Below are 21,030 nucleotides of genomic sequence, written 5' to 3'. Positions count from 1 at the left end.
CTCTTCCCAAAGATACATATATATCTAAGAAGAGTTTGAGATAAGTTGGAAAGCTCAGAAACGCGTGAAACAATTTTGGGAAGAGATTATTGTTGTAACTGCCAAGAAAAGAAAATAAGAGATTTCGAGAAGTTTTGGGGAGATTAAATCGCTCTGTTGGCTATATATAAATTTCTGGGAGTTCATAGAAGGGAGTCGAGACTTTGGGGGACCGAGCTGAGGGCTTGGTGAAGCTGCAGAGGTGAAAATCAAGAGTTGCAGAGAAGACGTTTCTGCTGCTGAAGAACAACGTCATAGAGTGGTTTACAACGTTTTCTGCTGAAGAACAACGTCGTAGAACACTTCGCAACTTAGCAGGAAACCGTTACCTAATCTTTCAAATCCAATACCTTTGTAACAACTTTGCAACAATTATTCCTGTTAGAATTTATTTGTAAGGACAGCTTCCGTAACAGTGGATTATGTAACAATTAAATCTGTTACAGATTCACTTCTTCAATAAAAACACCTATTTGAGCCATGATTAAATATTTTGAGCGTGTTTTTGACATGAGGAGCTAATCCCCAACACTGGGATGATGGAGGAAGCCCTATTTCACAATCACTTGGTAACTATAATTGATTCTTTATGACTTTTGCACTTGTTTTAGTCGATTTTTGATTTTTCTTGATTAGTTGTGATTTTGTTTGATGTCGCATGATGGGTTTTAGGAACTTTTGATGCGTCATGATTTTGATTTACATCTAATGCTTTATAAAATCTACTTTTGACAAAGAAAAGAGTCAACAAAAGAGCTAGAATTGTTATGAGTCATTATATGAACCAATTGAATGTGATTAGTGGTGAAATCCTAAGTCTCAGTACCTCACGATATTCGTGACAACCTTGTGAATATATTTTTAGTATTTTTATTCTTAGTTCTTAAATCAAACCTTTACACAATCCGAGTTGAACGAACTTTACTACCACTTTCAAAACTACATCACAAATGTAGCACAACAAGTATTACATCAGGGCAACAGTCAATATATATTGAAGTGATGGGTGGATATGGATAGAAAATTAGAATTACATGTCTTGCAAACTCTGTAAAATCAGTCACAAAATGGGACGAAAGTTTTCGTTAGGGAATAACCAGGAACCACTCTCATGATATATTGTTACTGGATGGAGGAATTGGTACGAGATTTATATAGGAGTGTATGTTGTTGTTAGGAATATGTTACGGATATACATATATATGTAAGGAATCATTTTTATGTGATACAATATTCCATGTCATTTTTATATCAATAGCCCGTGTAGAAGTGAATTGCCCGTAAGCTATTAAATGAAATTTTAACCACGTATAATATAGACATTCCCGAGACTCTCGGCACGTATGCACCGGGTAAGATGCTTGTTATATATATAGTTTCCTAATTAATCTAGAGACAAAGATAAAACAAAATGAAGAAGAAAAAATCTATTTAATTTTTCTTGGTAAATATAAGACATTAATTCCAAAAAATAAAAAATTCTCTCTCCCTATATAAAAACGCTTGAGTGCAAATCCAAACCTCATTCTTTTTTTGATATTTTTGGATGTTGCTTCTCTACTATTTTTGTCTTTTGTTAGTGGATGCTTACGATTCAATATCATTGTTTTGCAGATATAATGAAAACTTTAGTTGATTGACATTGCTCCTCTCCTATGAAGACTGCTCGGGTAATTTTCAATTTCTTGGTTGGATTTTTCATTCAAGTCAACAATTGGTAAGATTTTACTCTATGGATGTTAATCGCTTTGAAATCTTCATTAATGATTTGGAATAATGATGATAAATTGTTGTGATGATTTTTTTTATCAATATTTATATCGATGAAATTACTGTATAATTATTGTATGGTAACATATGGCGTTATTTCGAGTTTATTTTAGTTGAGTAGGATCGCAAATACATTTGGATGTTGATTATATATATATTTTTTTTTTGGCAGGTGATAGTTTCATTTGACGATCCTTATTCTGGGTTACTTTTATTAATTTGATGCACATTGAAGTTCCTAAGAAGACAGGTAGGGCTTCTTATTTTTTTTGTTTTGATTTTTCATTTTTTAATTACAGTATTAGTGGATTTTAATTGTAAAATAGGGTGGTCTTTCGTTCTTTTCATGTTACCTGCACTTTTGTATATGAGCAGGCACAACATTTACAACAATAAACTTGGTACTTTTTTCCTATTCTCTTTGGGATGACCTTTGAATTTAACATCACGTATTAGTCCAAGTTTATTCCAAATGTTTTATGTATCAATATTTTTTTTTAGTAAATCCATAATCCTAGAATAAATAAATAAAATAACTTCTAAGTTTTAGCCTTAGAATTTCGACCCATGTTTGTTTGATATCAGTATCATCAGTTGGTTGTAGTATTCTTTGATTTTTTTTCTTTATTTTTATATCTATCATGTTGATCCGTTCTAGCTAGCTAGATTGTCTTTTCTGCAACCTTTTGCAGTCATACATACATTTCGATGAACTTATTACTGGAAAGTACGAGAAATGAAAGCTGAAACGTGGTGCAGTAAAACACTTCTTTAAAATCATTTGTAAACTCGCATAATATAAAAGCGACTAATTTGTTTGAGCAAGAAACACACATACCTCAGTTAGTAGCCGCTTAGGTTATGCGAGTTAAGAAAAAAAAATCCGCAATTTGAATCTACATGGCCTTCGAAACCAATGTGAGTGTCCTTTAGTTGGATGAACTCTCTTTTGGAATAATCTAAACATTCAATCTTCCATCAGGCAACCTAAATTAGACATGAACCTACGTGTAAACAGATATAACTTTAGTAGGCAACCTTATTTGCACACCTACATGCAACATGTAAAAAAATATCATTCGATTAGATGTATCTTTGAGATCAGTTAAGATTGGCACGTTCTCAGTTCCTACTTATAGTTTTTCCTATATACAAGTGTTGATGGTGGTTTTTAGACAAGGGGTAAAATTGTAAAACCTTACGCATAGCATGACGTCACCGGTGACGCTAAACACATTTATTAGAACATTTAATGCACTTATGTAAAAAATTACCAGGGTATCTTTTTTCAAATGCTAAACTAGGGTTTCGACACACAAAACCCTAAGTCACACAATCGTTGCGCATCATGGCAACTATGCCAAAACCAAAGCCGCACAATCGTTGGCATCATGGCAACCATGCCAAAACCAAGCCGCACAATCGCTGCGCATCATGGAAACTATGCCAAAACCAAAGCCGCCCAATAGTTGCGCATCATGGCAACCATGCCAAAACCAAGCCGCACAATCATTGCGCCACACGCGCCATTGGAACATGTCAAGCGACGCTTGCGACCTAGCATGCCAAGCCGTGCAAACCTAGGGCCAAGCCGCCACACGCGCCATTGGCACATGCCAAGCGACGCTTGCGACCTAGCATGCCAAGCCGTGCAAACCTAGGGCCAAGCCGCCACACGCGCCATTGGCATATGCCAAGCGACGCTTGCGACCTAACCTTCCTAGCCGTGCAAACCTAGGGCCAAGCCGCCACACGCGTCATTGGCACATGCCAAGCGACCCTTGCAACCTAGCATGACAAGCCGTGAAAACCTAGTGCCAAGCCGCCACACGCGCCATTGGCACATGCCAAGCGACCCTTGCAACCTAGCATGCCAAGCCGTGCAAACCTAGGGTCAAAGCCGTTACGCGCGCCATTGACACATGACATGAAACACTTGCATTTTGGCATTTCCACCTGCACTCGATGCGCAACCTACAGCCAAGGCATTCCACACAAGCCATTGACACATGCCATGCGACCCTTGCACGTTGGCATGTTGCGCCTACATCAAATGCCACGATTCCTCTCAAGATGCAAAATCTCGACCGTCGAAGGTCGCCTCTGAGCCGGCGCATCTCTCAAGCTCAACTTATCAAACACCAGCGACATGCTACACGTTTTCCACGAAAAGACTCGAGACATCAATACATGTCACAAACTGGGGGATGCTCTTTAGGGTTTTGGTTTGACGGTTTACAGCGTGCGGCATACACAAATGCCCGTTTCAAGACAGTGTATTAAGAATAAAACGGTTAGTAAATGCAGGAAGTAATGGTGAAACTCTCTTTCATTATGGAACATCAATTCCATCAAATTCCATCAATACCAGGTGTTACCACCTCTTCCCATTTAACGCATCCGTTTCTTTTTCTTACGAGGCCAGAGTACGTTTCACTTAGACTTGTATAAATAGGTCTTACCTATTTCCACCAAGACAACATGTTTTTGGTCAGGAGAAATACAATACTCAGAAAGGCAACTTTGCTAGCTTTCCCAAAAGCTTTCACCTTCTGATACAAGTCAAGTACTACACTTCCAGAACTGTTCTGGTCTCAACACTCTCTTCGATTCCTTCCCTAAACCTGCCCTTCTCCTCCTCTTTGTGACCGAAGCAAATCCGGAACGGCCATTTCTTGGTTTAGGCCGGAGTTGTACAGATTGATCTCTCGAATCTAAAGTACTCTCGTGCAGTATATTTGTTTAGGGTTTAGATCTGTTTCTCACCCACTTACCGGAATTACCAAAATCGGCAGAAACGATTTTCACACATAAACAATTGGCGACCACATTGGGAGATTGATCTTTCGGTTACAATGCCAGTTTTCAAATCCTCGTTCTCATACTTCGATCCAGACCTCAGGACGGCGAAAACTAGCGATTTGTTCTGGGATCTATAACTCGATTACCAAACAACCTGGTTACCAGCCGTGATCCGCAAAGATATGGCTGGGGACTTCACAGGAAGATCCAAAGCGACTAGGGACTTTCCACAGTCACGACAATACTACATACAAAGCCGGTTTTACACGGGAAGGATCTTTTTTTCATCAGAAGACCCAGAAAACTGAGTAAGTTTAGACTGGAAGGAATATACGATTTATTCTTTTAGGTTCTCGATAAAACCATCATCCTATTTCATCTTATGCTAACTAGCAGCACACACTTTCACGAAATAAATATCTACAAGTTATATTCAGAACAATACTATTAAAACCATTCATTTCAAAAATAATCCGGTATTCTCAAAAAATACCAACCGTCTATCAAAAATCATTCAAACTTCAAACCAGACACCCTGTGTGCCTTTCAAAAAAAAAAAACTAAGTGAAATTTAAAAAAAAGACAGAGAAACATTCAGGGAAAGTTTTCCAACAGGGGTCTGCTCTTCTTGGAGAAAGCCACCCTTGCATCTTCGAGAGCCGCTCTTTTCAGAGTCAACGTCTTGGAAAGTTCTTCGATTTCTGCCTCCTGCTGTGCAATTTCATCTGCAGAAAGACTTTCGACTACTGTGGTTTTCAATTTCTGGATCTCAACGAAGCCCTTAACGAACCATGGAACGTTGAACTCGTTCTCTACACACATATCATGAAGATACTTCCAACTGGTGATGACGTCCTCAGAAACAGTATGGCTAGTCACGCGCACATGTCCTCGACTGAAGACAGGATTTCTTCCACACGTTTGACCAGTAAGAATCGACTGGTGATCTTCCTAGGTGTGGCAATGTGTCCCATGTCTTTCCCAGATCTTGGTATACAACACCTCGTACTTAGATAGCACACTGAAGACGCCGACCAGCACATGACCTGGGTAAGGAACCAAGTATGGGGGATCGAAAGGGGCACCTGCAACCATACCCACGACTGGCGAAGGGTTCTCTCCCACGATTGCATTAACGGTCATCAGAACATCCTCCGCTGTTCGAGTCGTGTCCATGCTCTTTATTTGATCAACTTCCATCTCCAACGCGCCAGTAGCAGTCACAGCTTGAGGCAAATCTTCACGAACCTCTATCTCAGAATTGTCTCCAGAATCAGACCCTTCCTCAGATCCTTCCTGCAATCTTGAGTTAGACGTTTTTCTTCGGAAAAAAAAAAGAAAAGGAGAAGGAAGAAAACGTGTGCAAGACTTACCAAACCACTTCCCGAAGAAGATCCAGTGCTGCTGTCAGAAGAACTGCCTTCATCTTCTGAACTCTTATCTTTCTCTGACTCTTCCCTATCACGAGAGGGATCAACACTGCCGACTTCTTTTGAAAGAGTTGTTGTCTCCTGACGACGATCAAGTGCAGTAAAGGCGTTAACACTACCAAAACTCTGGTAGAAACAAGATACAAATATTCAGAAACGAAATAAAAATATACACAGTTTAGTTGAACCAGCAAAGAGGCAATACCTACCTGAATATTGGAGGAGTTGAAAGACACGGGAGTTGTCGGGTCTGTCAAAACCGACCGGAATCCACCAGCGCGGTTCTTTGTCCTCTGTTCCTTCACCTGGGGACTGTCCACATTACCAGGCGATTTTCGCTTAGTTGCATGAGGATTTCTCAACATTGTATGCTTTGACAAAACCTCAAGAGTGGGTCTACAACGGGCATTCGCCATCATATGGTTAACAAAACCCCGGATAGCAAGGAACTCATCTTGCCAGAACTCACTATACTTGAAATTTTTCGAAGGAACTCTTTCCGAAGGCAAGAAGGGTAGACGCGTACCCGGTTCAAGAACGCTGGCATTAAGAGCAACAAGCAATAAATTCTTAGGAACAACCGGCTGACGAGTAAGAGGGACCCCTTGGTCGAAACCCATGTGACGAGCAGCACGATCAATATTATAAGAAGCTACTTGGAACGATCCCCTAAAGAAAGACGGCATATAACTGGGCATGCAATTCCGCATAAACAAATCTTCACCAGCACTCAGGTTATCTTCGGAAAGCAAAACCATATTCGGAGCGGAAGCAAATGTGTTAACCTGAACTACGGACGCATGCACCGGGGCCCACGGGCAAAAACCGACTTCATGCAACTTATCAAGGAACCCCAGCCAAGTTCAACCCAGCTCTTGGGCGCCTGTTCACCCATCGGAGTATTCTGGAGCCACCCCAGCTCGCGGGAATCGAAGGTAACGGTTTCGGAGCATACTTCTCGAAATGCTCCCATAACCACGCTTGAAGGAGAGCGACATGGACATACGAGTCCACTTTCATAAAACCGTTCGAAACACGCATATCCGCAACCAAGTGATCCAAATGTGTATACATAGAACCAAGGAACAGGCTACCAATGAGAAGAACGTCACCTCTCGCTAACCTTACGGCAATCGCCAGAAGCTCTTGTCTTATCTCATTCTTGCCGGAACCGTCATCGAAAACGTCCCTAGACAACCAGAGATCCAAGAATGCTGCAACATAAAGTATACTACTCTTTTGACTAGGTTCCATCTCATCCGGGAACCATTAGGACACCCACCAGCCGTAGAAACACTTTCCGTTCTCTTTCCGAACGAAATCTTTCGACTTCGCAACAAGATCAGCTCGCATCTTTTCTTCTTCTGACAATTAGATATTAAGGTTTCCTGTTACGGGAAGATTCAGCAGAAGGGCCACGCTTTCTAGGGAGAAGTTCATTTCACCCCACCTGCATACGACTGTATGAGTATCCGGGCACCATCTTGAGATAAAGGCAACTAAACCAGGGATGTCCTTCCTAATTTGAAGATTTGCGGAAGCCCTAACAGCGTCAATGATCTGTGCTCGAGTCAAATTAGCACTTATATGTTCCTGTCTCACCATAAACTCAATCCATTTATAAAAGGAGCGCAACGGTCTTTGACACATTCTGAAATCGATATGGGAAGCAGAGTACACCCCTTTATGAAGACAAAACTGTATTATGCTCTCTGGACGGACTGAACGGGTCCTCCTTTCATCCTCTGAACCGGTCAAGAGAATTGGAACGAAATTTGGATGATTTTTCTGGGATGCGGCAAGGGGATTTGTGAAGAAGTCATCATCTGTGTTTGGTTTGGAGATACCAACGTCTTTTGGTGAAGCAAGACTTTTTTCGGGTGACATCTTGTCGGAGTTTCTTATGGTGCTTTGGTAACAAGATATCTGCACCAACAGGGGAAGACGAGAGGAAATTATCACCTCCACATAGCCACACCAAAACAAAAGAAAACCCTAAGCAACTAGGTTTCATAAACATACTGCCGCGGTATTCATGGCGAAAAGTCTATGGGTTCATAAGAATCACGCTTATGACTCGATTCTACGAGGACATGGAAGAACAGTATTTTCTATGAGTTCATACGAAACGTATATACAGCTACAGTTTTCGTATTGGCACACAAAAATATATAAAGAGTTAAAGAAGAAGCATCGGAAGACATACCTGGAATGCTGACTCTCCTTGTCACTCTGCCGCTAACACGAAGGTATGGAAGACCAAAGGTGCAAGATAAATGAAGAACACCCTTTTTATATGTATAGGCGTGATAATTGAGGGGACTTAGAATAGGGAAATGATTCCCTTTTCAAAGCCGCGCGTGGAGAAAGGCAGTCGTGCCCGCAATAGCAAGCTTGGCCACTTCCAAAAACGCACGCACCCTCCTTGCTAGCACCGGTCCTACCAAGCACTCCATCCGCGCCAGCTTCCCAATCCGCGCCAGCTACCAATCCGCTCCAGCTGCCAATACGCGCCATCTTCCCAATTCGTGCCAGCTTCCCAATATGCGCCAGCTACCAATCCGCGCCAACTGCCAATCCGCGCCACACCATGCTTTCCAACACCATGCTTTACAACTCCATGTTTTCCAACACCATGCTCTGCCAAACGGCTCGCGCCCATTCCAGGCTCATTAATACTGACGAGTCCCTTTCACACCCAGTCTATACTAGCAACTTCGCCTCGCGCTCTAAAGACTGGCCACAAAGACATATAAACGATTGGGATTTATACAAAGCTACCAGATGCAAGGATTGTGAATTCTACTTACATCTCGAAAAAGGTCAGACATGTCACCTTAGCCCTTTTTCACGACTTACTGTCTCAGTTTTATCCTCGTCTGTCACCCTCTTATGCTTACCTTGCAACAAGGCCCCTGTTCCAAGCTAAGCAGGGGACTTAATGTTGATGGTGGTTTTTAGACAAGGGGTAAAATCGTAAAACCTTACGCATATCATGACGTCACCGGTGACGGTAAACACATTTATTAGAACATTTAATGCACTTATGTAAAAAATTACCAGGGTATCTTTTTTCAAATGCTCAACTAGGATTTCGACACACAAAACCCTAAGCCGCACAATCGTTGCGCATCATGGCAACTATGCCAAAACCAAAGTCGAACAATCGACGCGCATTATGGCAACCATGCCAAAACCAAGCCGCACAATCGCTACACATCATGGCAACTATGCCAAAACCAAAGCCGCACAATCGCTGCGCATCATGGCAACCATGCCAAAACCAAGACGCACAATCATTGCGCCACACGCGCCATTTGCACATGCCAAGCGACGCTTGCAACCTAGCATGCCAAGCCGTGCAACCCTAGAGCCAAGCCGCCACACGCGTCATTGGCACATGCAAAGCGACGCTTGCGACCTAGCATGCCAAGCCGTGCAAACCTAGGGTCAAGCCGCCACACGCGCCATTGGCACATGCCAAGCGACGCTTGCGACCTAGCATGCCAATCCGTGCAAACCTAGGGCCAAGCCGCCTCACGCGCCATTGGCACATGCCAAGCGACGCTTGCGACCTAGCATATCAAGTCGTGCAAACTTAGGGCCAAGCCGCCACAACGCGCCAATGGGACATGCCAAGAGACGCTTGCGACCTAGCATGCCAAGCCGTGCAAACCTAGGGCCAAGCCGCCACACCGCCATTGGCACATGCCAAGCGACGCTTGCGACCTAGCATGCCAAGACGTGCAAACCTAGGGCCAAGCCGCCACACGCGTCATTGGCACATGCCAAGCAAAGCTTGCGACCTAGCATGCCAAGCCGTGCAAACCTAGGGCCAAGCCGCCACACGCGCCATTGGAACATGCCAAGCGACGCTTGCGACCTAGCATAGCCGTGCAAACCTATGGCCAAGCAGCCACACGCGTCATTGGCACATGTCAAGCGACGCTTGCGACCTAGCATGCCAAGCCGTGCAAACCTATGTCCAAGACGCCACACGCGTCATTGGCACATGTCAAGCGACGCTTGCGACCTAGCATGCCAAGCCGTGCAAACCTAGGTCCAAGCCTCCACACGCGCCATTGGCACATGCCAACCGACGCTTGCGACCTAGCGCCAAGCGGCCACACGCGTCATTGGCACATGCCGAGCGACGCTTGCAACCTAGCATGCCAAGTCGTGCAAACCTAGTGCCAAGCCGCCACACGCGCCATTGGCACATTCCAAGCGACCCTTGCAACCTAGCATGCAAAGCCGTGCAAACCTAGGGCCAAACCCGCTACCCGCACCATTGGCACATGCCATGCAACACTTGCATTTTGGCATTGCCACCTGCACCCGATGCGCAACCTACAGCCAAGGCATTCCACACAAGCCATTGGCACATGCCATGCGACCCTTGCACTTTGGCATGCCGCACCTACATTAAAGGCCACGATTCCTCTCAAGATGCAAAATCTCGACCGTCGAAGGTCGCCACTGAGCCGGCGCATCTCTCAAGCTCAATTTATCAAACACCAGCGACATGCTACACGTTTTCCACGAAAACACTCGAGACATCAATACATGTCACAAACTGGGGGATGCTCTTTAGGGTTTTGGTTTGGCGGTTTACAGCATGTGGCGTACACAAATGCCCGTTTCAAGACAGTATATGAAGAATAAAACGGTTAGTAAATGCATGAAGTAATGGTGAAACGCCCATTCATTATGGAACATCAATTCCATCAATAACAGGCGTTACTACCTCTTCTCATTTAACTCATCCGTTTCTTTTTCTTACGAGGCCAGAGTACGTTTCACTTAGACTTGTATAAATAGGTCTTACCTATTTTCACCAAGACAACAAGTTTTTGGTCAGGATAAATACAATACTCAGAAAGGCAACTTTGCTAGATTTCCCAAAAGCTTTCACCTTCTGATACAAGTCAAGTACTACTCTTCCAGAACTGTTCTTGTCTCAACACTCTCTTCGCTTCCCTCCCTAAACCATCCCTTCTCCTCATCATTGTGACCGAAGCAAATCCGGAACGGACATTTCTTGGTTTAGGTCGGAGTTGTACAGATTGATCTCTCGAATCTAAAGTACTCCCGTCCAGTACATTTTTTTAGGGTTTAGATCTGTTTCTCACTCACTTACCGGAATTACCAAAATTGGCAGAAACGATTTTCACCCATAAACAACAAGTTACAACCATTACCCTTAATGGGTATTAACTTGGAAATCAGCTATATTGTGAAATTTGTGTTGGTTGTAGATTTTCTTCTGGTTAACAATAATAATACATGTGATTTTATTTTCTCTTATCAAGCATCCTTTTACAGTAGCAGAAAATTCATATTAGTGTCCAACCAGTTTTCTTTTTTCTGTAATACATTGTCACATTGAGTATAGGTTAAGAATGATATCATCACTATCTTAATCCATCTTAAATTTATAATTGTGTGTGATATATTCTTTCATTTAATTTTAAAATGTGTTACTTTGGCATCCATTAGGAGTATGCAATCCGATAACTGGTAGTTATCGGCCTTTATGCACTCTTTGTCTCCTATATAAGGATGTTTTTCCTTTTTTGAGGTTTCTAAATACTTTAATAAAAAATGGTGGATATGGGAATATTGGATATTTCCATTGATATATGGAATGAATGAACTTGCAGTTACTGAGTTGCTAGGGCATAGTTTGGACATGGTATGTTCTAGCTCACTAACAAATGTACTAAAAGAAGTTGGAACCTAAATATGTCAACTCAAGTTTTGAATTTCTTTTGTTTGTTTTTTGTTCTCAGTGTTGCATAGAAACTGAGAATAGCTCTTTTGAAATCATGTTCATTCTACACGAGACCTTATTGGTAATGGATTAGAGTAAAGGCTTTTTAACTAGATGACTTTCTGTGGTTTAAAGATATCTAATGACTGTTGTTGTATTTGATTTTTAGGTTTCAGAGACGGGTCTAATGAGCCGGAGGGATTTTGCTAACACCTCCACAATCCCAATTGATATTTAATTGGAAAACCTCGCATGGCGATTATAGATGGAGAAAAGCTTACGGGTAAGTCGAGTGCAAATAAGGGAATTTTCCATCCAATACTTCAAAGCGTTCAGACGAATGTATATATTTTATTTCTTTAAAGAATGATTCAAAACATTTCCCCGCTGCAAATATTATTATAGATTTGGTAAGTTCTATACACGAACCCTCATTCTGACCTACTTTATAATCGTTCACTACATCTTTATTTAATTGTTTCTCATTAGTAACCTCTATCTTTGTTTGGGCAAAAACGTTTTAGTAAGTTCTATTTTTTCGATTAATACATAATATATTTGCACAGAAATTTTGGTTTCAATGTTTTAAGATAAACATATCCAGTTTTGGTCTTCTCTAATTCCTGAACATTTGAGTTCATTAATAATGGAACACTTTTCTCTTTTCCTTACATTTTCTTAACCGGTCGTAGAACATATGCTTGAATGTTTAATCACAACTAATCATGTTAACAGATAATCTTTGCAGTCATTTTTTCTTTTTAAAAGAAAATGGCTTACTACACAACCTGTGAGATACCAAATTATTTTATAAGGGGTATTTATAGCTGAGGACCACATTTAAAGTTGCGCTTATCTTTATTCTCACTTGCGGTCCATGAAACCATGGCTTATCGTTGGTCTAAAAATTGTTCATATTTAGTGTCTGTTAACTTTTTATATAATGGGCTCTATTTCTGGTTCCAAGTTCAAAGGAAGCGCTTACCCTCTTTTTGGGTGGTTAATGAAACTCTTAATCCTTATTGGTTGAGAATTTATTTCGTATTCTTACACCACGTTTACAAAGTTTTTTAAAATCTCGGACCGTTAAAATTTTGAGTTTGTCACTTAGATCGTCCAAGTTCATTCTATATAATTAAAAAATATATATTAATTTGAGCCGATAAAATTCCATAATTAAAAAAAAAATCTATTTTGGTCAACAAAAATATAATAAAAACTGGTGAAAAAATCCTTATATTGGATTATCAAAGTGTGTCAAATTTTGCTACCTGGTAAAAGTAATCGTACTAATAAAGAAAGATATATTTGAGTTTTTAGATGCGTCGTGACGGTCCCTACACACCAAATCAAAAATTCCCATCGGACCCGGTGCGTAGTACTGGTTGTATTTCCTTGATTACATGAAGAAAGATATATCAATGTGTTTCTTTGATTACATCTTCTTTGACGGGAAGCACTTTATATGTTTTGCACTATTTAGAGTTAACTATATATTTTATGTCAATTTGTGTGTTTTTTAGTGTCTCTAATGTCATATATCAATACGAATCCATAGTGGGTGTAGTTTTTTATTTAGTGACAAAATGTTGAAGCCTGGAAGAGTAGTTGAGTTGGCCTCTTGATTTTTAAAGCAAGTATATGATTTCTGAAGAAAGATATATCAGTGTATCTCCTTGACAAGAAGAACTTCATATGCTTTATACGACTTAGATTTAGCAAACTATTTAATATTAACATAATTTAAAAAAAAAAAATCTCTAATAATAGATATTGATACAACTATATAGTCATGTGATTTTTCATTTAACTATAAGGAGTTGGAGTTTGGAGGAGCATTTCAGTTGGCTGCTTGATTCTTAACGCAAGTATATGATTTCTGAAGAAAGATATATTAGTACTTTTCATTGATTTCATATTCTCCAAAAGGAAGCAGTTCATATGCTTTTCACTATGTAGAGTTGGCAATCTATCTTTTTATTAATATTTTCCAAATATTTTTTCTCTTAATAATGTCTCTAATACATTTATACAACCATATATTGAGTGTGATTTTTCGTTTAATTATAGAGAGTTGGAGCTTGGAAGAGCAGTTTATTTGGTCGCTTATTGGTTCTTAACTCAAGTATATGATTTATGAAGAAAGATATATCGGTGCATTTTCTTGATTACATCATCTTCGACGGGAAGCACTTCATATGCTTTGCACTATTTATAGTTTGGAATACATTTAACATTGATATCATTTTTTTAATATCTCAAATATATGATTTCTGAAGAAAGATATATTGATTACATGTTCTTCGAAGGGAAGCACTTCATATGCTTTTCGCTATGTATAAATTGGCCATCTATTTTTTTTATTAATATTATGTTTTTTTATAGTGTCTCTGATATCATATATTGATATAACCATATAGTGAGCGTGATTTTTCATTTCGTTATAAAGAGTTGGATCCTGGAAGAGCAATTGATCTGGTCGCTTATTGGTTCTTAACACAGGTGTATGATTTATGAAGAAAGATATATCGGTGCATTTTCTTGATTACAACATCTTCGACGGGAAGCACTTCATATTCTTTGCACTATTTAGAGTTTGCAATATATATAATATTGATATCATTTTTTTTAAGATATCTAATATGATTTCTGAATAAAAAACATGTCAGTACATTTTTTTGATTACATCATATTCGACGGGAAGCACTTCATATGTTTTGCACTATTTTGAAACATATTTTATATTATTATTATTTTAGTATCTCTTATACCCACTATTGATATAACTATATAGTGAGTGTAATTTTTTTTATTTTACTGAGGCGAGTTGGAGTCTGAAAGAGCAGTTGAGTTGGATGCTTGATTCTTAACAGAATTATGTGATATGGTACGTAGGCAGATTGTGGAGTGTATAGAGGGTGAAGTACAAACACGATTTGGCCAAACTGGAAGTCCTTATTAGGATTTTAAGGTAGAATATTATTACGACTTTGTTTCTTTACTTTTAAGTTGCAAAAATTGATTAGCTAAGTAATATATATTCTAAAATCTAGCAAGAGTAATGGTAGGTGTAGTGCTACTTTGAGTAGCAAACCTCAAATCTAGCCTTACGAATAACTTTTAGAGTACTGATATTGGCAATGCCATGAAGTTTACTGATTCCAAAGGTTGGTGTAATTTTTCAATTATATTTTCTTTAAGAGGATTTTTAATATCCAAGAGTTTAAACAATTTGTAATTGGTGAATTTAGTTCCAACATTTAATCTACTATGATAATTGGTGTACTGCATTTGTGAATTGGTACCCTTCTTAAACAGGTGCGCGGCGAAAACCCGTCTCACCAAATGGGATCAATTCTCATCATACCCGGTATGCAGTTGTTTATGGGTGAAAACTGTTTCTACTGGTTTTGGTAAATTTGGGTGCGTGTGAATGAGAAACGAATCTGAACCCTAAACAAATGCACTGCACGGAAGTGCTTTTGATTCGAGAGATCAATCTATACAATTCTGGCCTAAACCAAGAAATGGTCGTTCCAGACTTGCTTCGGTCACAAAATGAAGGAGATGGGGTTTGTAGTTGCAGGAAATCCTACACTACACCCCACATATAATTTCATTATTAATCAACTCATTTTTAGGTTTACACTCTTAATTTTATTGATCAATCTTTGAATGTTCTTACAAGAAAAGATAAAGAAATCAAGAATGACCTCTGCTCTAGACTTTCTCTCTCCTATTTACCTGTTTCTTACTCAAAATAGATCTCTCTCCTTTCTTTACAATTTGAACGACTATTTATAGGGAAATACATAGTGGATGACAGCTAATTTGTCCTTTATTTTCGGGTATGATCTGCGACATTCTCGCAACCTTACAAATATTAATTTCGCAAGCTCTCTAATTTTCGCAGGACTATCACATCTTTCTCGTGATCTTAGCTGACGTCATTTATTATATTCTTCCTGAAATTGTTCTGCGACGCTGTTGTATTGTGTTGTTGATAATTTCGCTGAAATATTATCGTTGCGAGATTCTGATCCTACATCTTGCCTCTTCTCATATCTTTTCTGCGAAGTAGAGAATGATGTGATAAATGCCGCAACTGTTCTCCTTTTCATATTCTGCATTTATCACACGTATTATTTCTTCCATCTATTTCTTGACACGTCTTTTGTAACCGTTGCTTTTTAACCGCTTATATCTTTCCGTATTAATCGTGTTTATTTTCTCGAGGAGAAATTCCCTCTATATATATTCCTTCTCACTCTCTTTTTCTTTCTTTTTATTTTCTCTGCAACTTCATCGTTCTTCTGCAAATTCCATTATTGCAACTTTTCTTCTTTCTTCTTCAATCTTTTTAAGTTCTTCTTCATCTTCATACTATTTCTTCTGCAGATCTTCATCGTTCGTAATTTTCTTCGAAACAATCGCCCTGCTATTGTTTTCCATGGATTCATCAAGGTTAGTTTTCTTTTTTCTTCTTTATGGGTTTTGTTGAAATTGATCTTGTTTATTGCCTTATTTGATGTTGTTTATGTGATTCCCATACTCTTGTTATTTCAGCAAAAGCGCCTCCAACACTAGATTTACAGTTCAGAACCCTAACATTCCCAAATCGCAGCATAAGGTTGTTGCGCATAAAAGAAAGTCTGCGAATGAGAAGGTAGTAAGAAACACTATCCTTTTATAATAATAATATTGTTGCCTCTGTTTCTTATCTGGATTATAATTCGCAGGGTGATAAAGATGTTAATAAACCTCTCAAGAAATCTCGCCACCTTAAAACTGTTCCAACTTCTGTTCCCTTTCCAGCGACATCTTCGTAAGATAAACCTTTATCTCCAATTCGCGAAAAAGATTCCTCAGACTTCATTTCTTCAGCTGACCTTTAAATGATTGAAACCCCCCTTGTTGATCCTTCTGTGAATGAAACCTCTTCTCTTACCATTGAGAATGTTTCTCAACCTTCTATCACTACCAGTTCTCTACCTAAGTCTCTTCCTCTTTCGAAAGAAACCGTGGAAGGGATAGATATTACCTTCAAAGTTTTATCTGAAGTCCTGGATGATGTCAAGAAGTCTTATATTGATCCTATCAAGTCTAATGTTTGCAAAATTCTGAGCAAGCATTTAGGTTCTGACAGAGCTGCTTCGCAGACAACTTTGGAAAAAAAATGTAATGCTCTTCGTCTCGAAAATAAAAAGCTTCAGAATGTCTTGCTGGATTGTGACAATCTTCGCAAGAAGAATGATGAATTGAGAGGTATGATTTTCTTATCTGTGTCTTAAATTTGCCTTTTTAATGGTTTTATCCTTCCCATATTTAATTATCCTTGAAATCCCTATTTCGCATGTTAAGCTTTAAACCAGAAACGAATAATGGAGAGATATCAATTTGAATCTGTTGTTGAAGAAGCCCGTGTTGATAAAGAAATCTTGATGGATCAATATAACCAATTAGATAACCTCTATTCATATTCTCTTGATCATATAAATAATCTTACCAATGAAAATACCCAATTAGTTCAAAGACAAGATTTATTAAGTAATGAAGTATCTCGCCTTTCTTATTCTTTAACTAAAGATAATTTAGGGATGGAAACTTTATCAGATGAGAATAAAACTTTATCTCAGGAGAAGCGAACTTATTTAAACAAGATGGCGATATCTTCGCAAAAACTTAGTATTCTTCAAAAAGTATGTGATGACCAAGAGCAATCTCTTCGCTAAATGAACTTAAAGAAGTAACAGAGTCATCTATCGCTGAAAGAGATACACTCATTCAAGGTAGAATAGATTTAAGTGTAAAGGAGAATCATCTTAAAGAACAATATTCCAAATTAGAAGAATCTTATTCTTCTTTTGCGAAGAAAAATGCCTTTCTTATTTCTAAAGAGAAAAATATTCAATCTCGACTTAGAGGTTTAGTTGGAGATAATTTTGATGACGCAATGGACCGTTGGGAGAATAGTTGTTTGTCCTTGATTCAACACCTTATTTCGCAAAAGGAAGGTAGTCATAATAGTTTGACTGCCTTAATTATCTTTTCTTTGTCATATCTTTCTGAGTTCTTCATCTTAATGAAATTTTGTATTCTATCTTTCGCAGAGTCTGAGAAGAATCTTCATTCTTCCATTCTGTTTTGGAGGCTAAATATGCCAAAATTCGCAAAGAAAATGCATTGCTCGTCTCTTCCCTTACTGGTTCTCGCGACCGAGCAGAAAGAAGACTTGATTATCTTGCTTATTTTAAGGATATTCAAGATAGGAATCATCAGAGAGCACTTCTTCGTCAAGTTCATCTCCGGGATGAAGTCCTTGTAAATGACATTTTATTTTCCAAATCTCTTCCTCCTACATCAATTGAACCTTTAGAAGTAGATGATGATGAAGTTCCTCGTCCTGCTGATAGTGATTAAGATTACGAAAGCGGTGCAGAGGATAATTTCTTGGAAGATGAAGAAGAAATTCCTTCTAAAGAAGCATCTGCTGGTGTTAATCAAAATGAGAAAGAAATTTCTCCTGAAGAAGTAATTGCTGGCGATAATCAAGAAGCTAGTCAAGGCGAAGATCAGAACCGAAATGAAGGAGAAGCTTGCGATAATGAGAATATTGGCGAAGAATTTTTGTTATCTCCTGCTACTAGAATTAATACTGAAGCTTGAGCTTCTTATCTAGCTTTGTGTTCTTGAACTGTCTTATTTTTATCACTTTTGCAAGTTACATTTTTCAATCAACTTTGGAATCAACTTTTCCTTTTAATATTTTGTTGATGAGAAAGATAATGCTTCTTGTGTATTGATTCCTGTGTATTGATTCCCATACTTGCCTCTCATTATCTTTCTTGCAAAAAATAATCTGTTAGGAATACTTATAAATATTTTGTTTTATCATGTGTTCTTATTTTTCCTTCCTAATTAAAGGTCTTATTATGCCACCTCTTGTCATTGCGACAAAATCGCAAGACGTCCTTGCACTTTCATGCACAAACCCACTGATCTTGCCTTAACTTTTTCTTTTGTATAATGGCCTCTTCAGGAATGTTGCGACAATATGACACGCCTAAATATTCTTGCGAAAATAAAGCCCCATGATATTGCCGTCTTGCGACGAAATCGCAGGACGTCTTCGCACTTTCATGCGAAAACCCATTGATCTCGTCTTATCTTTTTCTTTTGTATTATTGCCTCTTTATATTCTTGCGAATAGAAAGCCTCATGACATTTGCGTCTTAAGACACTTATCATCTCCCTAATGGAGGGTGCCGCCCTTATCTTCCCCCCGGTTGCCCCTTCAAGGAGGCGTACTTCTACCATACAAGGTTAGCTCCTCCCATCCAGTCTTAACAACAACCAATTGTTTTCGCAGCCTCTTATCCCTTTTACCTATAGGGTTTATGGTTACGAGACTGCACCCTAAGTGGGGTTTTCTTCGGGTCGAGTGCAGTATAAGCCAAGACTTGTCAAGAATGACAAGGTACACTTCAAACGTCCCTGGCACTCTTGACTCAACCGTGTACCTCGGCGCCTTGATCAGATCTGCACTCCTTGGGAGAGTCCTTATTACCTTAGTCGCCCAACCCAAGTCATATGCTTAAGCTGAGAATCCAAGGTGCCTCTCCCGGATGGGCTTTATTGACCCCAAATCTCCATGACCCAGGTTCCGGTGGAGGTGTAGCCTTTCCCTGAGCCATGCAACAAGTACCCCCTAATATGACGTACTTTAGGTCTTACATTTGCCTCTTGCGAAATTTTATTCGCGAACTAGGGTGTACGCCATAAAGGTTCGCCCCTTTCTTTTATGTCATTATTTTGTGATTATCTCTGCGAAAATTTCGCACATCATGATCTTGTTTTGATATAAGTAGTCTTGCAATTATTCTTTCAGAATCCATAACTTCTCAAAGCTTCTTACGGATGATATCTTTTTAAGTACAACCTGTTCCATGGTCTGTCTAGTCTATGACCAACATCTCTACCTTCTGGATCCATTAATCTATAAGCTCCTGTTCCAACTATCTCTTTAATTATGTAAGGTCCATCCCATTTTTTCGCTAAGTTTCCACCATTTTCTCGCTGATATATTGGTGTCTCTCGCATAACTAAATCTCCTGGTTGAAATTCGCGTATTTTGACACGTTTATTATATTCTCGGGATAATCTTCGCTGATAATTCTCCATATGTTGTAAAGCTTTTTCTCTTTTTTATTCTAATTCATCAAGTTTATTTAAAATCAAGCCCGCACTAAGATTTTTCTCCCAAGCTTCTCTTTTTGTTGTCGGAATAACAACTTCTGTTGGTAACACCGCTTCAACTTCGTATATTAAACAAAAAGGTGACATTCCAGTAGCTTCTCTTCTGGTTGTATTATAAGCCCATACTGCATTATGTACTTGTTCGCACCATGCTCTGTGATGTCCTTCCAATTTCTTCTTTAATATATCTGCAATTGTTTTGTTTGTTGCTTCTACCTGCCCATTAGCTTGTGGATACAAAGGAGTAGACTTTCCATATTTTATCTTGAATGCATTAAGTAGCATTTCTATATTTTGTCCTTCAAATTGTTTCCTATTATCAGATACCAACTGTGCAGGAATTCCGAATCTGCAAATGATATTTTCAAATATGAATGTAAACATATCTTTGTCGCGAATATGTTGTACTGCCTTCACTTCTGTCAATTTTGTGAAATAATCTGTTGCGACTATTAAATATCTTCTTTGTCCAGAACCTGGTAAAAATGGTCCCACAATATCTAAGCCCCACTTTCCAAAAGGCCACACACTGGTTGAAGATGATAGTGGTGCTCCAGGTGCATGTATTTTCTTTCCATGCCGCTGACAATCTTCGCAACGTCTTGATATTCGTTTTGCATCTTCGTGCATGTATGGCCAGTAATAACCTCGCATTTTTGCTCTATGTGCCAAAGATCTTCCTCCGCTATGATTGCCAGCATCCCCACTATGTAACATTTTTAGCACTTTTTCTCCTTCCTCTCGTGTCAAACATCTGAGTGATGGTCCGTTAAAGGATTTTCGGTATAGCAACCCATCTCTTAATTCATAATTCGTTGCACGGCTTTTTAACTTGTGTGTTTCCAATCTATTTCTTGGTGTTTCTCCTTTCGCCAAATATGCATGAAGTTTCATTCTACAGTCTGCGATATTGTTCATTTTTTCTTCTTCTTCATTCTCTATTATCATCACATCCACGTC

This window comes from Papaver somniferum, chromosome 9 (assembly GCF_003573695.1).
Source record: "Papaver somniferum cultivar HN1 chromosome 9, ASM357369v1, whole genome shotgun sequence".
NCBI classification, from domain to species: domain Eukaryota; kingdom Viridiplantae; phylum Streptophyta; class Magnoliopsida; order Ranunculales; family Papaveraceae; genus Papaver; species Papaver somniferum.
The sequence above is the reverse complement of the archived record's forward strand: the minus strand, read 5'-3'. Positions refer to the sequence as shown.